Source organism: Pongo pygmaeus, chromosome 22 (genome assembly GCF_028885625.2).
Source record: "Pongo pygmaeus isolate AG05252 chromosome 22, NHGRI_mPonPyg2-v2.0_pri, whole genome shotgun sequence".
Lineage (NCBI taxonomy): Eukaryota > Metazoa > Chordata > Mammalia > Primates > Hominidae > Pongo > Pongo pygmaeus.
In genome coordinates this window covers 10,632,771-10,651,981 of record NC_072395.2, presented here as the reverse complement: position 1 = coordinate 10,651,981, position 19,211 = coordinate 10,632,771, and positions in this window count along the sequence as shown.

The following is a 19,211-nucleotide window of genomic DNA, read 5'->3' as shown; positions in this document are numbered from 1 at the left end:
ATGATGGAAAAGGAAATATCTTCACATAAAAACTACACGGAAGCATTCTCAGAAACTTCTCTGTGATGAGTGCATGCAACTCCCAGAGTTCAAACTTTCTTTTGATAGAACAGTTTGAAACACTCTTTTTGTAGAATCTGGAAGTGGATATTTGGAGCGCTTTGAGGTCTATGATGGAAAAGGCAATCTCTTCACATAAAAACTAGACAGAAGCAGTCTCAGAAACTAGTTTCTGTTGACTGCATTCAACTGACAGAGTTGAACGTTCCTTTTGATACAACAGATTTCAAACACTCTTTTTATAGAATCTGTAATTGGATATATGGAGCGCATTGAGGCTTTTGCTGGAAATGGAAATATCTTGACATAAAAACTAGACAGAAGCTTTCCCAGAATCTTCTTTGTGATGAGTGCATTGAACTCACTGTGTTGAACCTTCCTTTTGATAGAACAGTTTTGAAACACTCTTTTTGTAGAATCTGCAAGTGGATATTTGGAGCGAGTTGATGCCTACTCTGGAAAAGGAAATATCTCCACATAAAAACTAGACAAAAGAATTATCCGAAACTTCTTTGTGATGCCGGCATTCACTTCACAGACTTGAACCTTCCTTTTGATAAAACAGGTTAGAAACACTCTTTTTGTAGGATCTGCAGTTGTATATTGGGAGCGCGTTGTAGCCTATGCTGGAAAAAGGAATATCTTCAGATAAAACCTAGACAGAAGAATTCTCAGAAACTTCTCTGTGAAGAGTGCATTCAACTTACATAGTTGGGTATTCCTTTTGATAGCACAGTTTTGAGAAATTCTTTTTGTAAGATCTGCAAGAGGATATATGGAGCACTTTGAGGCCTATGATGGAAAAGGAAATATCTTCACGTAAAAACTAGACAGAAGCATTCTCAGAAACTTCTTTGTGATGTGCACATTTAATTCACAAACTTGAACCTTCCTTTTGGTAGAACAGTTTTGAAACACACTTTTTGTAGGATCTGCAAGTGGATATTGGGAGCGCTTTCAGGACAATGCTGGAAAAGGAAATATCTTCACATAAAAACTGGAGAGAAGCATTTTCAGAAACTTCCCTGTGCTTTATGAATTCAACTCAGAGAGCCGAACCTTCCTTTTGATAGAGCAGTTTTGAAACACTCTTTTTGTGGAATCTGCAAAGTGGATATTTGGAGTGCTTTGAGGCATGTGCTGGAAAAGGAAATATCTTCACAAAAAAACTAGACAGAAGCACTCTCAGAAACTTCCCCCAGCTTTATGCATTCAACTCACAGAGTTGAACCTTCCCTTAGATAGAACAGTTTTGAAACACACTTTTTGTAGAATCTGAAAGTGGACATTTATAGTGCTTTGAGGCCTATGATGGAAAAGGAAATATCTTCACATAAAAACTAGAAGGAAGAATTCTCAGAAACTTCACTGTGATAACCACATGCAACTCACAGAGTTCAAACTTCCTTTTGATAGAACAGTTTTGAAACACTATTTTTGTAGAATCTGCAAGTGGGTATTTGGAGTGATTTGAGGCCTATGCTGGAAAAGAAAATGTCTTCACATAGAAATTAGACAGAAGTAGTCTCAGAAACTTCTTTACGTTGAGGACATTCAACTAACGGAGTTTAACTTCCTTTTGATACAACAGTTTTGAAACACTCCTTTTGTAGAATCTGCAATTGGATATTTGGGGCGCATCGTGGCTTTTGCTGGAAAAGGAAATATCTTCACATAAAAACTACACAGAAGCATTCCCAGAATCTTCTGTGTGATGAGTGCATTGAAATCACAGTGTTGAACCTTCCTTTTGATGGAGCAGTTTGGAAACATTCTTTTTGTAGAATCTCCAAGTGAATATTTGGAGCGCTTTGAGGCCTACACTGGAAAAGGGAATATATTCACATAAAAAGTAGACAGAATAATTCTCAGAAACGTCTTTGTGATGAGTTCCTTCAAATCACAGGGTTGATTGGTTCTTTTGAAAGAACAGTTTTGAAACACTCTTTTGTGCATCTATAAGAGGATATTTGGAGGGGTTTGAGGCCTATGCTGGAAAAGGAAATATCTTCACATAAAAACTAGACAGAAGCATTCTCAGAAAACTCTTTCTGATGAGTGCATTCAACTCATGGAGTGGAACTTTCCTTTAGATAGAACAGTTTTCAAACACTCTTTTTTTAGTATCTGTAAGTCGATATTTGCATCACTTTGAGGCCTATGCTGGAAAAGTAAATATCTTCACATAAAAACTAGACAGAAGCATTGTCAGAAGCTTCTTTGTCATGTGTGCATTCAGCTCACAGACTTGAACCTTCCTTTTGATAGAACAGTTTTGAAACACTCTTTTTGTAGAAACTGCAAGTGAATATTTGGAGCACTTTGTGGCCTATGCTGGAAAAGGAAATATCTTCCCAAAAAAACCAGACAGAAGAATTCTCAGAAACCTCCCTGTGCTTTATACCTTCAACCCACAGACTTGAACATTCCTTTTGATAGATAGTTTTGAAACACTCTTTTTGTAAAATCTGCAAGTGGATATTTGGAGGGCTTTGAGGCCTATGCTGGAAAAGGAAATATCTTCACATAAAAACTAGACAGAAGCATTCTCAGAAACTTCTCCGCATGAGTGCATTCAACTCAGAGAGTTGGACTTTCCTTTTGATAGAACAGTTTTCAAAGACTTTTTTTGCAGATTCTGCATGTTGATATTTGGAACACTTTGAAACCTATGATGGAAAAGGGAATATCTTCACATAAAACTAGAGAGAAGCATTCTCAGATACTTCTCTGTGATGAGAGCATTCAACTCACAGAGTTGAACATTACTTTTGATAGAATAGTTTTCAAACACTCTTTTTGTAGAATCTGCAAGTGGATATTTGTAGCGCTTTAAGTCCTATGCTGGAAAAGGAAATATCTTCACATAAAAATAGACAGAAACTTTTTCAGAAACTTTTTTGTGATGTGCACATACAACTCACAGTGTTAAACCATCCTTTTCTTATAGCAGTTTTGAAGCATTCTTTTTGTAGAATCTGCAAGTGCAAATTTGGAGCGCTTTGAGCCCTGTGCTAGAAAAGGAAATATCATCACATAAATCTAGACAGAAGCATTCTCAGAATCTTCTTTGTGATGTGCGCATTCAACTCACAGAGTTAAAACTTCCTTTTGATACAGCAGTTTTGAAACACTCTTTTTGTAGAATCTGCAAGTGGATATTTGGAGAGCTTTACTGCCTATGCTGGAAAAGGAATTATCTTCACATAGAAACTAGAAAGAAGCATTCTCAGAAAGTTCTTTGACATGAGTGCATTCAACGCATAGACATGAACCTTCCTTTTGAAAGAGCAGTTTTGAAACACTCCTTTAGTAGAATCTGCAATTGGATGTTTGGAGTGCTTTGAGGCCTACGCTGGAACAGGAAATATCTTCACATAAAAGTAGACAGAAGCATTCTCAGAAACTTCTCTGTGATGAGTGCATTCAACTCACAGGGTTGAACCCTCCTTTGGATATAACAGTTTGGAAACAGTCTTTTTGTAGAATCTGCAAGTAGATATTTGCAGCGCTTTGTGGCCTATGCTGGAAAAGAATATATCTTCACACAAAAACTAGACAGAAGCATTCTCAGAAACTTCTTTGTGATTTGTGCATTCACCTCACAAAGTTGAACCTTCCTTTTGATAGAGGAGTTTTGAGAAATTCTTTTTGTAGAATCTGCAAGTGTATATTTGGAGCGCTTTTTGGCATACACTGGAAAAAGTAATATCTTCATATAAAGAGGCAGAAGCATTCTCAGAAACTTCTTTGTGATGAGTGCCTTCCAAAACACAGAGTTGATCCTTTCTTTTGAAAGAATAGTTTTGAAACATTCTTTTTGTAGATTCTTCAAGTGGATATCTGGAGCGCTTTTTGGTCCATGCTGGAAAAGGAAATATCTTCACCTAAAAACTAGACAGAAACATTGTCAGAAACTTCTTTCTGATGTGCACACTCAACTCACAGACTTGAACCTTCCTTTTGGTAGAAGAGTTTTGAAACACCCTTTTAATAGTATGTGCAAGTGGATATTGGGAACGCTTTGAGGCTTGTCCTGGAAAAGGAATAATCTTTACATAAAAACTACAGAGAAGCATTCTCAGAAACTTCCCTGAGCTTTATGCATTCAACTCAAAGAGTTGAATATTCCTTTGGATGGAGCAGTTTTGAAACACGCTTTTTGTAGGATCTTCAAGTGTATATTTGTAGTGCTTTGAGGACCAGGCTGGGAAAGGAAATATCTTTACATAGAAACTAGACACAAGCATTCTCTGAAACTTCTCTGTGCTTTATGCATTCAACTCACAGATTGGAAATTTCCCTTAGATAGAACAGTTTTGAAACACTCTTTTTGTAGTATCTGCAAGTTGATATTTGTAGCGCTTTGAGGCCTATGATGGAAAAGGAAATATCTTCACATAAAAACTAGACAAAAGCATTCTCAGAAACTTGTCTGTGATGAGTGCTTTCAACTCTCAGAGTTCAAGGTTCCTTTTGAGAGAACAGTTTTGAAACACTCATTTTGTAGAATCTGCAAGTGGATACTTGGAGAGCTTTGAGGCCTACGCTGGAAAAGGAGATATCTTCAAATAAAAACCAGACAGAAGCATTCTCAGAAACTTCTTTGTGATGAGTGCACTCAACTCACAGAGTTGAACCTTCCTTTTGATACAACGGTTTTGAAACACTCTTGTTGCAGAATCTGAAAGTGGATATTTTCAGCGCATTGAGGCCTATGCTGGAAAGGGTAATATCTTCACATAAAAACTAGACAGAAGTATTCCCAGAATCTTCTTTGTGATGAGGGCATTGAACTCACAGTGTTGAACCTTCCATTTGATAAAACAGTTTTGAAACACTCTTTTTGTAGAATCTGCAAGTGGATATTTGGAGCGATTTGAGGTCTATGCTGGAAAAGGAAATATCTTCACATAGAGACTAGACAGAAGCAGTCTCAGAGCTGCTTTGTGATGTGGGCATTCAACTCACAGATTTGAACCTTCTTTTTCATAGAGCAGATTTGAAACACTCTTTTAGTAGAATCTGCAAGTGGATATTTGGAGCACTTTGATTCCTATGCTGGAAAAGGATATATCTTCACATAAAAACTAGACAGAAGCATTCTCAGAAACTTCTCTGTGATGAGTGCATTCAATTCACAGAGGTGAACCTTCCTTTTGATAGAATAGTTTTGAAACACTCTTTTTGTAGAATTTACAAGTGTATATTTGGAATGCTTTCAGGCCTATGATGGAAAAGGAAATATATTCACATAAAAACTAGACAGAAGCATTCTCAGAAACTACTTTGTGATGTGTGCATTCAACTCACACAGTACAACCTTCCTTTTGATAGAACAGTTATGAAACACTCTTTGAGTAGAATCTGCAAGGGGATATTTGGAGCGCTTTTTGGCATATGCTGGAAAAGGAAATATCTTCACATTAAAACTAGAAAGAAGCACTCTCAGAAACTTCTTTGTGATGAGTGCTTTCACCTCAGACACTTGAAACTTTCCTTTGTTAGAGCAGTTTTCAAACACTCTTTTTGTAGACTCTGCAAGTTGATATTTGGAGGGTTTTGAAGCCTATGCTGGAAAAGGAAATATCTTCACATAAAAACTAGACAGAAGCATTCTCAGTAACTACTTTGTGATGTGTGCATTCAACTCACACAGTACAACCTTCCTTTTGATAGAACAGTTATGAAACACTCTTTGAGTAGAATCTGCAAGGGGATATTTGGAGCGCTTTTTGGCGTATGCTGGAAAAGGAAATATCTTCACCTTAAAACTAGAAAGAAGCACTCTCAGAAACTTCTTTGTGATGAGTGCTTTCACCTCAGACACTTGAAACTTTCCTTTGTTAGAGCAGTTTTCAAACACTCTTTTTGTAGAATCTGCAAGTTGATATTTGGAGGGTTTTGAAGCCTATGCTGGAAAAGGAAATATCTTCACATAGAAACTAGACAGAAGCATTATCAGAAACTTCTCTGTGATGAGTGCATTGAAATCCAGAGTTGAACATTCCTTTTGATAGAACAGTTTGGAAACACGCTTTTTGTGGAATTTGCAAGTGGATATTTGGAGCGCTCTGTGTCCTATGCTGGAAAAGGTAATATCTTCACATAAAAACTACACAGAAATATTCTCAGACACTTTCTGTGATGAGTGCATTCAATTCATAGAGTTGAATCACCGTTAGAAAGAGCAGTTTTGAAACACCCTTTTGGAAGAATCTGCAAGTGGATATTTGGAGAGCTTTGAAGCCTATGATGGAAAAGGAAATATCTCCACATGAAAACTAGAGAGAAGCATTCTCAGAAACTTCTTTGTGATGAGTGCATTCAAATCACAGACTTGAAACTTCGTTTTGATAGAACGGTTTTGAAACACTCTTTTTGTAGAATCTGCAATTGGATATTTGGAGCGCTTAGACACCTATGATGAAAAGGAAATATCTTCATTTAAAAACTAGACAGAAGCATTCTCAGAAACTTCTTTGCTATGAGTGCATTCAACTGACAGGGTTGAACCTTCCTTTTGATATTGCAGTTTTTAAACACACTTTTTGTAAAATCTACAATTGGATATTTGGAGCGTTTTGAGACCTATGATGGAAAACGAAATAATTTCACATACAAACTAGATTGATGCATTTTCGGAAACTTCTATGTGATGTGTGCATTCAACTCAAAGACTTGAAACTTCCTTTTGATAGAGCAGTTTTGAAACACTGTTTTTTTAGTATCTGCAAGAGGATATTTGGAGCACTTTGACGCCTATGCTGGAAAAGGAAATATCTTCACATAAAAATTGGACAGAAGCATTCTCAGAAACTTCTTTGAGATGTGCACATTGAACTCACAGAGTTGAACCTCGCTTTTGAGAGAGTAGCTTTGAAACAACCTTTTATGAGAATCTACAAGTGGATATTTGGAGTGCTTTGAGGCCTACACTGGAAAACGGTATATCTTCTCATAAAAACTAGACAGAAACATTCTCAGAAACTACAGTGTGCTTTGTGCATTCAAATCACGGAGTTGATTGTTACTTTTGATAGCGCAGTTTTGAAACCCTCTTTTTGTAGAATCTGCAATTGGATATTTGGGGCGCTTTGAAGCCTATGCTGGAAAAGGAAATAACTTCTCCTAAAAAGTATATTGAAGCAATCTCAGAAACTTCTTTGCAATGTGGGCATTCAACTCACATACTTGAACCGTCCTTTCATAGAGCTGTTATGAAACACTCTTTTTGTAGAATCTGCAAGTGGATATTTGGAGCGATTTGAGGCCAATGCTGGAAAAGGAAACATCTTCCCTTAAAAACTAGACAGAAGCATTCTCAGAAACTTCTTTGTGATGAGTGCATTCAATTAAAAGAGTTGAACCTTCCTTTTGATAGCATAGTTTTGAAACACCATTTTTGTAGAATATGAAAGTGGACATCTGGAGCTCTTTGAGACCTATGCTGGAAAAGGAAATATCTTCACATAAAAACTAGATAGAACCATTCTCAGAATCCTCTCTTTGATGAGTGCATTCAACTAACACACTTGAGCCTTCCTTTTGATAGAGGAGTTTTGAAACACTCTTTTTTTGTAGAATCTGCAAGTGGATATTCGGAGTGTTTTGAGGCTTATACCTGAAAGTAAATCTGTTCACATAAAAACTAGACAGAAGCATTCTCGGAAAATTGTTTGTAATGTGCACATTCAACTCACAGAGCTGAATCTTTCTTTGATAGAAAAGTTTTGAAACAATCTTTTTGTAGAATCTGCAAGTGGAGTTTTGGAGCAATTTGAGGCATATGCTGGAAAAGGAAATATCTTCAGATTAAAACCAGACAGAAGCATTCTCAGTAACTTCTTTGCAATGAATGCATTCAACACACAGAGTTTAACCTTCCTTTTGAAAGAAGAGCTTTGAAACACTCCTTTTGTACAATCTGAAATTGGATATTTGGAGTGCTTTGGAGCCTATGATGGAAAAGGGAATATCTTCACAAAAAAAACTAGACAGAAGCATTCTCAGAAACTTCTCTGTGATGAGTGCATTCACCTCACAGAGTTAAACCTTCCTTTTGATAGGGCAGTTTTGAAACACCATTTTTTGTAGAATATGCAAGTGGATATTCGGAGCACTTTGAGGCCTATGCTGGAAAAGGAAATATCTTCACATGAAAACTAGACAGAAGCATTCGCAGAAACTTCTTTTTGATGAGTGCATTAAACTCACAGACTTGAAACTTCCTTTTGATAGAACAGTTTTGAAACACTCTTTTTGTAGAATCTGCAATTGGATATTTGGAGCGCTTTGAGGCCTGTGCTATTAAAGGAAATATCTTCATATAAAAACTAGACAGAAGCATTCTCAGTAACTTCTCTGTGATGAGTGCATTCACCTCACAGAGATGAACCTTCCTTTTGATAGAAGAGTTTTGAAACACTGTTTTTGAAGAATCTGCAAGTGGATATTCGGAGCACTTTGAAGCCTATGCTGGAAAACGAAATATCTTCACTTAAAAGCTAGACAGGAGCATTCTCAGAAACTACTTTGTGATATGTGCATTCAACACACAGAGTTGAACCTTTCTTTTGATAGAGCAGTTTTGAATCTCTATTTTAGAAGAATCTTCAAGTGGATATTTGGAGTGATTTGGGGAATGCACTGGAAAAGGAAATATCTTCACATAAAAACTAGTTAGAAGCATTCTCGGAAACTTTTTTGTGATGTGCACATTCAGCTAACAGAACTGAATCTTCCTTAAGATAGAACAGTTTTGAAACACTCTTTTTGTAGAATCTGCAGGTAGATATTTGGAGCACTTTGAGGCCTATGTGGAAAAAGGAAATATCTTCACATAAAAACTAGACAGAAGCATTCTCAGTAACTTCTTTGTGATGTGTGCATTCAATTCCCAGACTTGGAACAATTTTCATAGAACAGTTTTGAAACACTCTTTTTGTAGAATCAACAAGCACATATTTGGAGCCTTTAAAGGTCTATGCTGGAAAAGGAAATATCTTCACTCAAAAATTAGACAGAGGCATTCTTAGAAACTTCTTTGTGATGAATGTATTCAACTCACATCCTTGAATCTACCTTTTGATAGAGCAGTTTTGAAACACTCTTTTTGTAGAATCTGCAAGTGGATATTTGGAGCGCTTTGAGGCCTATGATGGAAAGGTAGTATCTTCACATAAATACTAAACAGAAGCATTGTCAGAAACTTCTTTGTGATGATTGCACTGAACTCACAGAGTTGAACACTCCTTTTTATAGAACAGTTTTGAAACACATTTTGTAGATTCTGCAAGTGGATATTTGTAGCGCTTTAAGGCCTCTGTTAGAAAAGGAAATATCTTCACTTAAAAATTATATTGAAGCATTCTCAGATACCTCTTTGTGATCTGTGCATTCAACTCACAGACTTCAACCTTCCTTTTGATAGAGCAGGTTTGAAACACTCTTTTTGTGGAATTTGCAAGTGGATATTTTGAGCGCTTCGAGGCCTATGCTGGAAAAGGAAATATCTTCACATGAAAAGTAGATTGAAGCAATCTCACAAACTTTTTTCTGATGTGTGCATTCAATTCATGGATTTGAACCTTCCTTTGGAAAGAGCAGTTTTGAAACACTCTTTTTGTAGAATCTGCAAGTGGATATTTGGAGCCCTTTGAGGCCTATGCTAGTAAAGAAAATAACGTCACATAAAAACTAGACAGAAGTATTCTCAGAAACTTCTTTGTGATGAGCACATTCAACTCACAGTGTTGAACATTCCCTTTGATAGAGCAGTTTTGAAACCCTCCTTTATTACAATCTGGAAGTGGATAGTTGGAGTGCTTTGAGGCCTATATTGTAAAAGGAAATATCTTCACATAAAAACTAGGCAGAAGCATTCTCAGAATCTTCCCTGTGCTTTATGCATTCAACCAACAGAGTTAAACTTTCCTTTTGATAGCGCAGTTTTGAAAAACTCTTTTTGTTGAATCTGCAAGTGGATGTTTGGAGTGGTTTGAGGCCTACATTGGAAAAGCAAATATCTTCACATAAAAACTAGACAGAAGCATTCTCAGAAACTTCTCTATGATAAGTGCATTCAACTCACAGAGTTGAAACTTCTTTTTGATAAAACAGTTTTGAAACACTCTTTTTGTAGAATCTGCAAGTTGATATTTGGAGCACTTTGGGGCCTAGGATGAAAAAGGAAATATCTTCACATAAAAATTAGACAGAAGCATTCTAAGAAACTTCTTTGTGATGTGTGCATTCAACACACAGACTTGAACCTTTCTTTTGGTAGAGCAGTTTTGAAACACACTTTTTGTTGAATCTGCAAGTGGATATTTAGAGGGCTTTGAGGTTTATGCTGGAAACGAAAATATCTTCACATAAGAACTAGAGAGAATCATTCTCAGAAACTTCTTTCTGATGTGTGCATTCAACTCACGGAGATGAACCTTCCTTTTGATAGAGTAGTTTTGAAATACCCTTTTTGTAGGAACTGCAAGTGGATATTTGGTGCGCTTTGAGGCCTATGCTGGAAAAGGAAATATCTTCAAAAAAACTAGACAGAAGCATTATCAGAAACTTCTTTATGATGAGTGCATTCAACTCACTGACTTGAAACTTCCTTTAGATAGAGCAGTTTTGACACAAACGTTTTGTAAAATCTGTAAGTGGATACTTGGAGCGCTTTGAGGCCTATGCTGGAAAAAGAAATATCTTCACATGAAAACTAACAGAAGCATTCTCAGAAACTTCTTTGAGATGTGCGCATTCAACTCACAGAGTTTAACCTTCCTTTTGATAGAGCAGTTTTGAAACTCTCTTTTGTAGAATCTGCAAGTGAATATTTGGAGCGCTTTGAGGCCTAAGCTAGAAAAGGAAACTCTTCACATAAAAACTAGACAGAGGAAATCTCAGAAACTTCTTTGTGATGAGTGCATTCAAATCACAGACTTGGAACTTCTTTTTGACTGAGCAGTTTTCAAACACTCTTTTTATAGAATTTGCAAGTGGATATTAGGGAACGCTTTGAGGCCTATGCAGGAAATGGAAATATCATCATATAAAAAGTAGACAGAAACATTCTCAGAAACTTCTTTGTGATAAGTGCATTCAACTCAGAGAGTTGAACCTTCTTTTTGGTAGGACCGTTTTGAAGCACTCTTTTTGTAGAATCTACAAGTGGATATTTGGAGTGATTTGACGCCTATGCTGGGAAATGAAATATCTTCACATAAAAACTAGACAGAAGCTTTCTCAGAATCTTCTTTGGGATGAGCACATTCAACTCACAGAGTTGAACCTTCCTTTTAATAGAAAAGATTTGAAAAACTATTTTAGTAGAATCTGCAAGTGGATATTTGGAGTGATTTGAGGCCTACACTGGAAAAGGATATCTGTTCATATAAAAACTGGAGAGAACCATTGTCAGTAACTTCCCTGTGCTTTATGCATTCAAATCACAGAGTTGAACATGCCTTTTGATAGCACAGTTTTGAAACACTCTTTTTGCAGAATCTGCAAGTGGATATTTGGAGCGCTATGAGACCTATGCTGGAAAAGGAAATATCTTCACATAAAAACTAGACAGAAGCATTCTCAGAAACTTCTTCATGATGTGTGCATTCAACTCAAAGATTTGAACCATCCTGTTGATAGGGCAGTTTAGAAACACTCTTTTTGTAGTATATGCATGTGGATATTTGGAACAATTTGAGGCCAATGCTGGAAAAGGAAATATCTTTACATAAAAACTAGACAGAAGCATTCTCAGAAACTTCTCTGTGATGAGAGCATTTAACTTACAAATTTCAAACTTACTTTTCATACAACGGTTTTGAAAAACTCTGTTTGTAGAATCTGCAAGTGGATATTTGGAGTGCTATGAGGCCTATGCTGGGAAAGGAAATATCTCCACATAAAAACTAGACAGAAGCATTCTCAGAAACTTCTTTGTGATGTGTGCATTCACCTCACGGAGTTTAACCTTCCTTTTGATAGAGCATTTTTGAATCACTCTTTTTGTAGAAGCTGCAAGTGGATATTTGGAGCACTTTGAGGCGTATGCTGGAAAAGGAAATATCTTCACGTAAAACCTAGACAGAAGCATTCTCAGAAACTTCTTTATGATGAGTGAATTCAACTCAAAGATTGAACTTTCCTTTTGATACAGCAGCTTTGAAACACACTTTTTGATGAATCTGCAAGTGGATATTTGGAGTGCTTTGAGGCCTATGCTGGATAATGAAATATCCTCACATAAAAACTAGACAGAAGCATTCTCAGAAACTTCTCTGTGATGTGTACATTCAACTAACATAGTTGAACCTTCCATTTGATGGAAGGTTCAACTTGTATTTGCTATGGATGTTTGGAGTGCTTTCAGTCCTATGCTGGAAAAGGGAATATCTTTTCATAAAAACTAGGCAGAAGCATTCTCAATAACTACTTTGTGATGAGTATATTCAACTCACAGAACTGAACCTTCCTTTTGTTAGAACAGTTTTGAAACACTCTTTTTGTAGTATCTGCAAGTGAATATTTGCAGTTCTTCGAGGCCTATGCTTGAAAAGGAAATATCTTCGCATGAAAACTAGATTGAAGCATTCTCAGAAACTTCTTTCTGATATGTGCATTCAACTCACGGATTTGAACCTTCCTTTGGATAGAGCAGTTTTGAAACACTCTTTTTGTAGTATCTGCAAGAGGATATTTGGAGCGCTTTGAGGCCTACACTGGAAAAGGAAATGTCTCCAAATAAAAACTAGACAGAATAATTCTGAGAAACTTCTTTGTGATATGCGCATTCAACTGACGGTGCTGAACATTCCTTTTTATAGAGCAGTTGTGAAACACCCTTTTAGAAGAAGCTGCAAGTGTATATTTGGAGTGCTTTGAGGCCTACCCTGGAAAAGGAAATATCTTCACATAAAAACTAGACAGAAGCATTCTCAGAAACTTCCCTGTGCTTTATGCGTTCAAATCACAGTGGTGAACATTGGCTTTGATACCACAATTTTGAAATACTCTTTTTGTACAATTTGCAAGTGGATGTTTGGAGCACTGGAAAAGGAAATAACTTCACATAAAAACTAGATTGAAGCATTCTTAGAAACTTCTTTGTGATGTGTGCATTCAACTCACTGGAAAAGGAACTAACGTCACATCAAAACTAGATTGAAGCATTCTCAGAAATTTCTTTGTGATGTGTGCATTCAACTCACAGACTTGAACGCTCCTTTTGGAAGAGCAGCTTTGAAACACTCTTTTTGTAGAATCTGCAAGTGGATATTTGGAGTGCTTTGAGGTCTATGCTGGTAAAGGACATATCTTCACATAAAAACTAGACAGAAGTATTGTCAGAAACTTCTTTGTGATGTGCACATTCAACTCACAGTTTTGAACATTCCATTTGATAGAGCAGTTTTGAAACACTCTTTTATTACCATCTGCAAGTGGATATTTGTAGTGCTTTGAGGCCTACATTGTAAAAGGAAGTATCTTCACATAAAAGCTAGGCAGAAGCATTCTCAGAATCTTCCCTGTGCTTTATGCATTCAACCCACAGAGTTGAACATTCCTTTTGATAGCGCAGTTTTGAAAAATTCTTTTTGTAGAATCTGCAAGTGGATATTTGGAGTGCTTTGAGGCCTACATTGGAAAAGCAAATATCTTCATATAAAAACTAGACAGAAGCATTCTCAGAAACTTCTCTATGATAAGTACATTCAACTCACAGAGTTTAAAGTTCCTTTTGATAAAACAGTTTTGAAACACGCTTTTTGTAGGATCTGCAAGTGGATATTTGGAGCGCTTTGAGGCCTGTGCTGAAAAAGTAAATATCTTCACATAAAAACTAGACCGAAGCATTCTGAGAAACTCCTTTGTGACGTGTGCATTCAACTCACAGACCTAAAATATCCTTTCGATAAAGCAGTTTTGAAACACTGTTTTTGTTTAATCTGCAAGTGGATATTTGGAGGGCTTTGAGGTTCATGCTGGAAAAGAAAATATCTTCACATAAGAACTAGACAGAATCATTCTCAGAAACTTCTTTGTGATGTGTGCATTGAACTCACAGAGTTGAACCTTCCTTTGGATAGAGCAGTTTTGAAATACCCTTTTTGTAGAAACTGCAAGTGGATATTTGGAGTGCTTTGAGGCCTATGCTGGAAAGGGAAATATCTTCAAAAAACCTAGACAGAAGCATTATAAGAAACTTCTTTATGATGAGTGCATTCAACTCACTGACTCGAAACTTCCTTTAGAAAGAGAAGTTTTGACACACACTTTTTGAAGGGTCTGTAAGTGGATATTTGGAGTGCTTTGTGGCCTATGCTGGAAAAGGAAATATCTTCACGTGAAAACTAACAGAAGTATTCTCAGAAACTTATTTGAGATGTGTGCATTCAACTCACAGAGTTGAACCTTCCTTTTGATAGAGCAGTTTTGAAACACTCTTTTTGTAGAATCTGCATGTGGATATTTGGAGTGCTTTGAGGCCTAAGCTAGGAAAGGAAATATCTTCACATAAAAATTAGACAGTGGAAATCTCAGAAACTTCTTTGTGATGAGTGCATTCAAATCACAGACTTGGATCTTCTTTTTGGCAGAGCAATTTTGAAACACTCTTTTTATAGAATTTGCAAGTGGATATTAGGGAGTGCTTTGAGGCCTGTGCAGGAAATGGAAATATCATCACATAAAAACTATACAGAAGCATTCTCACAAACTACTTTGTGATAAGTGCATTCAACTCAGAGAGTTGAAACTTCTTTTTGGTAGGACAGTTTTGAAGCACTCTTTTTGTAGAATCTGCAAGTGGATATTTGGAGTGATTTGACGCCTGTGCTGGAAAAGGGAATATCTTCACATAAAAACTAGACAGAAGCATTCTCAGAAACTTTTTTGTGATGTGTGCATTAAAATCATAGTGTTGAACATTCCTTTTGATAGAACAGTTTTGAAATGCTCTTTTAGTAGAATCTGCAAGAGTATATTTGGAGTGCTTTGAGGCCTACCCTGGAAAAGGAAATATCTTCATATCAAAACAGCACAGAAACATTTTCAGAAACTTCCCTGTGCTTTATGCATTTAAATGACACAGTTGAAGATGCTTTTTGATAGTGCAGTTTTGAAACACTCTTTTTGCAGAATCTGCAAGTGGATTTTTGGAGCCCTTTGAGACCTGTGCTGGAAAAGGAAATATCTTCACATAAAAACTAGACAGAAGCATTCTCAGAAACTTCTTCATGATGTGTGCATTCAACTCACGGATTTGAACCTTCTTTTTGATAGAGCAGTTTTGAAACACTCTTTCTGTAGTGTATGCAATTGGATATTTGGAGCAATTTGAGGCCTATGCTAGAAAAGGAAATATCTTTAGACAAAAACTAGACAGAAGCATTCTCAGAAACTTCTCTGTGATGAGAGCATTGAACTCACAGACCTGAACCATCGATTTGATAGAACAGTTTTGAAAAACTCTGTTTATAGAATCTGCAAGCGGATATGTCGAGCACTATGAGGCCTATGTTGGGAAAGGAAGTATCTCCACATAAAAACTAGACAGAAGCATTCTCAGAAACTTCTTTGTGACGTGTGCATTCAACTCGCAGAGTTTAACCTTCCCTTTGATAGAGCATTTTTGACTCACTCTTTTTGTAGAAGCTGCAAGTGGATATTTTGAGCACTTTGAGGCGTATCCTGGGAAAGGGAATATCTTCACATAAAAACTAGACAAAAGCATTCTCAGAAACTTCTTTGTGATGAGTGAATTCAACTCAAAGATTGAACTTTCCTTTTGATAGAGCAGTTTTGAAACACTCTTTTTGATGAATCTGCAAGTGGATATTTGGAGCACTTTGAGGCCTATGCTGGAAAATGAAATATCCTCACATAAAAACTAAAGGGAAGCATTCTCAGAAACTTCTCTGTGATGAGTGCATTCAACTCACAGAATTGAACCTTCCTTTTGATAGAAGGTTCAACTTGTATTTGCTATGGATGTTTGGAATGCTTTGAGTCCTATGCTGGAAAAGGGTATATCTTCTCATAAAAACTAGGCAGAAGCATTCTCAAAAACTTCTTTGTGATGAGTATATTCAACTCATAGAATTGAACCTTCCATTGATAGAACAGTTTTGAAACACTCTTTTTGTGGTATGTGCAAGTGGATACTTGGAGCGCTTTGAGGCCTATGCTGGAAAAGGAAATGTCTCCACATAAAAACTAGAAAGAAGAATTCTGAGAAACTTCTTTGTGATGTGTGCATTTAACTCACAGTGCTGAACATTCCTTTTGATAGAGGAGTTGTGAAACACCCTTTTAGCAGAATCTTCAAGAGTATATTTGGAGTGCTTTGAGGCCTACACTGGAAAAGGAAATATCTTCACATAAAAACTAGACAGAAGCATGCTCAGAAACTATTTGTTATGAGTACATTCAACTTACAGACTTGAACCTTCCTTTTGATAGAGTAGTTTTGAAAGACTCTTTTTGCAGAATCTGCAAGTGGATGTTTGGAGCACTTTGAGGCCTATGATGGAAAAGGAAATATCATCACATAAAAACTAGACAGAAACCTTCTCAGAAACTTCTTTGTGATGAGTGCATCCACCTCGCAGAGTTGATCCTTTCTTTTGATAGAACAGTTTTGAAACTCTCTTTTTGTAGTTTCTGCAAGTGGATATTTAGTGCGCTTTGAGACCTATGGTGGAAAAGGAAATATCTTCACATATAAACTAGACAGAAGCATTCTCAATAACTTCTTTGTGAGATGAGCATTCAACACACAGAGTTGAGCATTCCTTCTGATAGAAAAGATTTGAAACACTCTTTTAGTATAATCTGCAAGAGGGTATTTGGAATGCTTTTAGCCGTACCTTGGAAAAGCAAATATCTTTACATAAAAACCAGAATGAAGCATTCTCAGAAACTTCCCTGTGCTTTATGCATTCAACTCACAGATTTGATCCTTCGTTTTGAGAGAGCAGTTTTGAAACACTCTTTTTGTAGAGTCTGCAAGGGCATATTTGGAGTGCTTTGAGGCCTATGCTGGAAAAGGATACATCTTCACATAAAAAAATAGACAGAAACATTCTTAGAAACTTCTTTGGGATGAGTGCATTCAACTCCCAGAGTTGAATTTTCCTTTTGATAGAACAGTTTTGTAAGTCTCTTTTTGCCGAATCTTCAAGTGGATATTTGTAGCGATTTGAGGCCTATGCTGGAAAACGAAATATCTTCACATAAAGAATAGACAGAAGCATTCTCAGAAACTTCTTTATGATGTGCACATTCAACTCACAGAGTTGAACCTTCGTTTGAAAGATCAGTTTTGAAACACTCTTTTTGTAGACTCTGCTAGTGGATATTTGGAGTGCTTTGAGGCCTACACAGGAAAATGTAATATTTTCACATAAAAACTAAACAGAAGCATTCTGAGAAACTTTCCTGTGCTTTATGCATTCAACTGATGGAGTTCAACCTTCCTTTTGATGGAACAGTTTTGAAATACTTTTTTTGTAGGATCTACAATTGGATATTTTGGACTCTTTGATTCATATGCTGGAAAAGAAGATAACATCATATAAAAGCTACATTCAAGCATTCTCAGAAACTTCTTTGTAATGTGTGCAACCATCTCAGAGACTTGAACCTTCCTTTTGATAGAGCAGTTTTGAAACACTCTTTTTGTAGAATCTGGAAGTGGTATTTGGAGCCCTTTGAGGCCTACGCTGGAAAAGGAAATATCTTCACATAAAAACTAGACAGAAGCATTCTCAGAAACTTCTTTGTGATGTGTGCATTCAACTCACAAAGTTGAACCTTCCTTTTGATAGAGCAGTTTTGAAACACCCATTTTGTAGAATCTGCAATTGGATATTTGGAGCGCTTTGAGGCCTATGCTAGAATAGGAAATATCTTCACATAAAAACTAGACAGAAGCATTCTCAGAAACTCCTTTGTTTTGTGTGCATTTAACTCACAGAATTGAATCTTCCTTTTGAGAGAATAGTTTTGAAACACTCTTTTTGTAGAATCTGCAAGTGGATATTTAGAGTGTATGAGTCCTATGCTTTAAAAGGAAATATCTTCACATAAAAACTAGACAGAAGCATTCTCAGAAGCTTCTTTGTGTTGAGCGCATTCAACTCACAGGGTTGAACCTTCCTTTTCATAGAGCAGTTTTGAAACAATCTTTTTGTAGAATCTGCAATTGTATATTTGGAGCACTTTGGTTCCTATGCTAGAAATGTAACTATCTTCATATAAATCTAAACAGAAGCATTCTCAGAAATTTCTTTGTGATGTGGGCATTCAAGTCACAGAGTTTAACCTTCCTTTTGATAGAGCAGTTTTGAAACAATCTTTCTGTCGAATCTTGAAGTGGATATTTGGAGTGGTTTGATGCCTACACTAGAAAAGGAAATACCTTCACATAAAAGCTAGACAGAAGCATTCTTAGAAACTTCCCTGTGACAAATGCATTCAACCCACAGAGTTCAACCTTCCTTTTGATAGCACAGTTTGGGAACACTCTTTTTGTAGATTCTGCATTTGAATATTTGGAGTGCTTTGAGTCGTATGCTTGAAAAGTAAAAAACTTCACATAAAAATTAGATTGTAGCATTCTCAGAAATTTCTTTGAGGTGAGCGCATTAAACTCACAGAGTTGATACTGCCTTTTGATAAAACAGCTTTGAATCACTCTTTTTGTAGAATTTGCAAGTGGATATTTGGGGTTCTTTGAGGCCTAAACTGGAAAAGGAAATATCTTAACCTAAAAACTAGACAGAAGCATTCTCAGAAACTCCCCTGTGCTTTACACATTCAACTCACACAGCTGAACCTTCCTTTTGAGAGAACAGTTTTGAAACACTCTTTTCATAGAATCTGCAAGTGGATATTTGGAGGGTTTTGAGGCCTATACTGGAAAAGGAAATAACTTCACATAAAAACTAGATTGAAGTATTCTGAGAAACTTCGTTGTGATGTGTGCATTCAACTCACAGACTGGAACCTGACTTTTAATAGAGCAGTTTTGAAACACTCTTTTTGTAGACTCTGCAAGAGGATATTTGGAGCACTTTGAGGCCTATGATTGAAAAGAAAATATCTTCACATTAAAACTAGACAGAAGCATTCTCAGATAC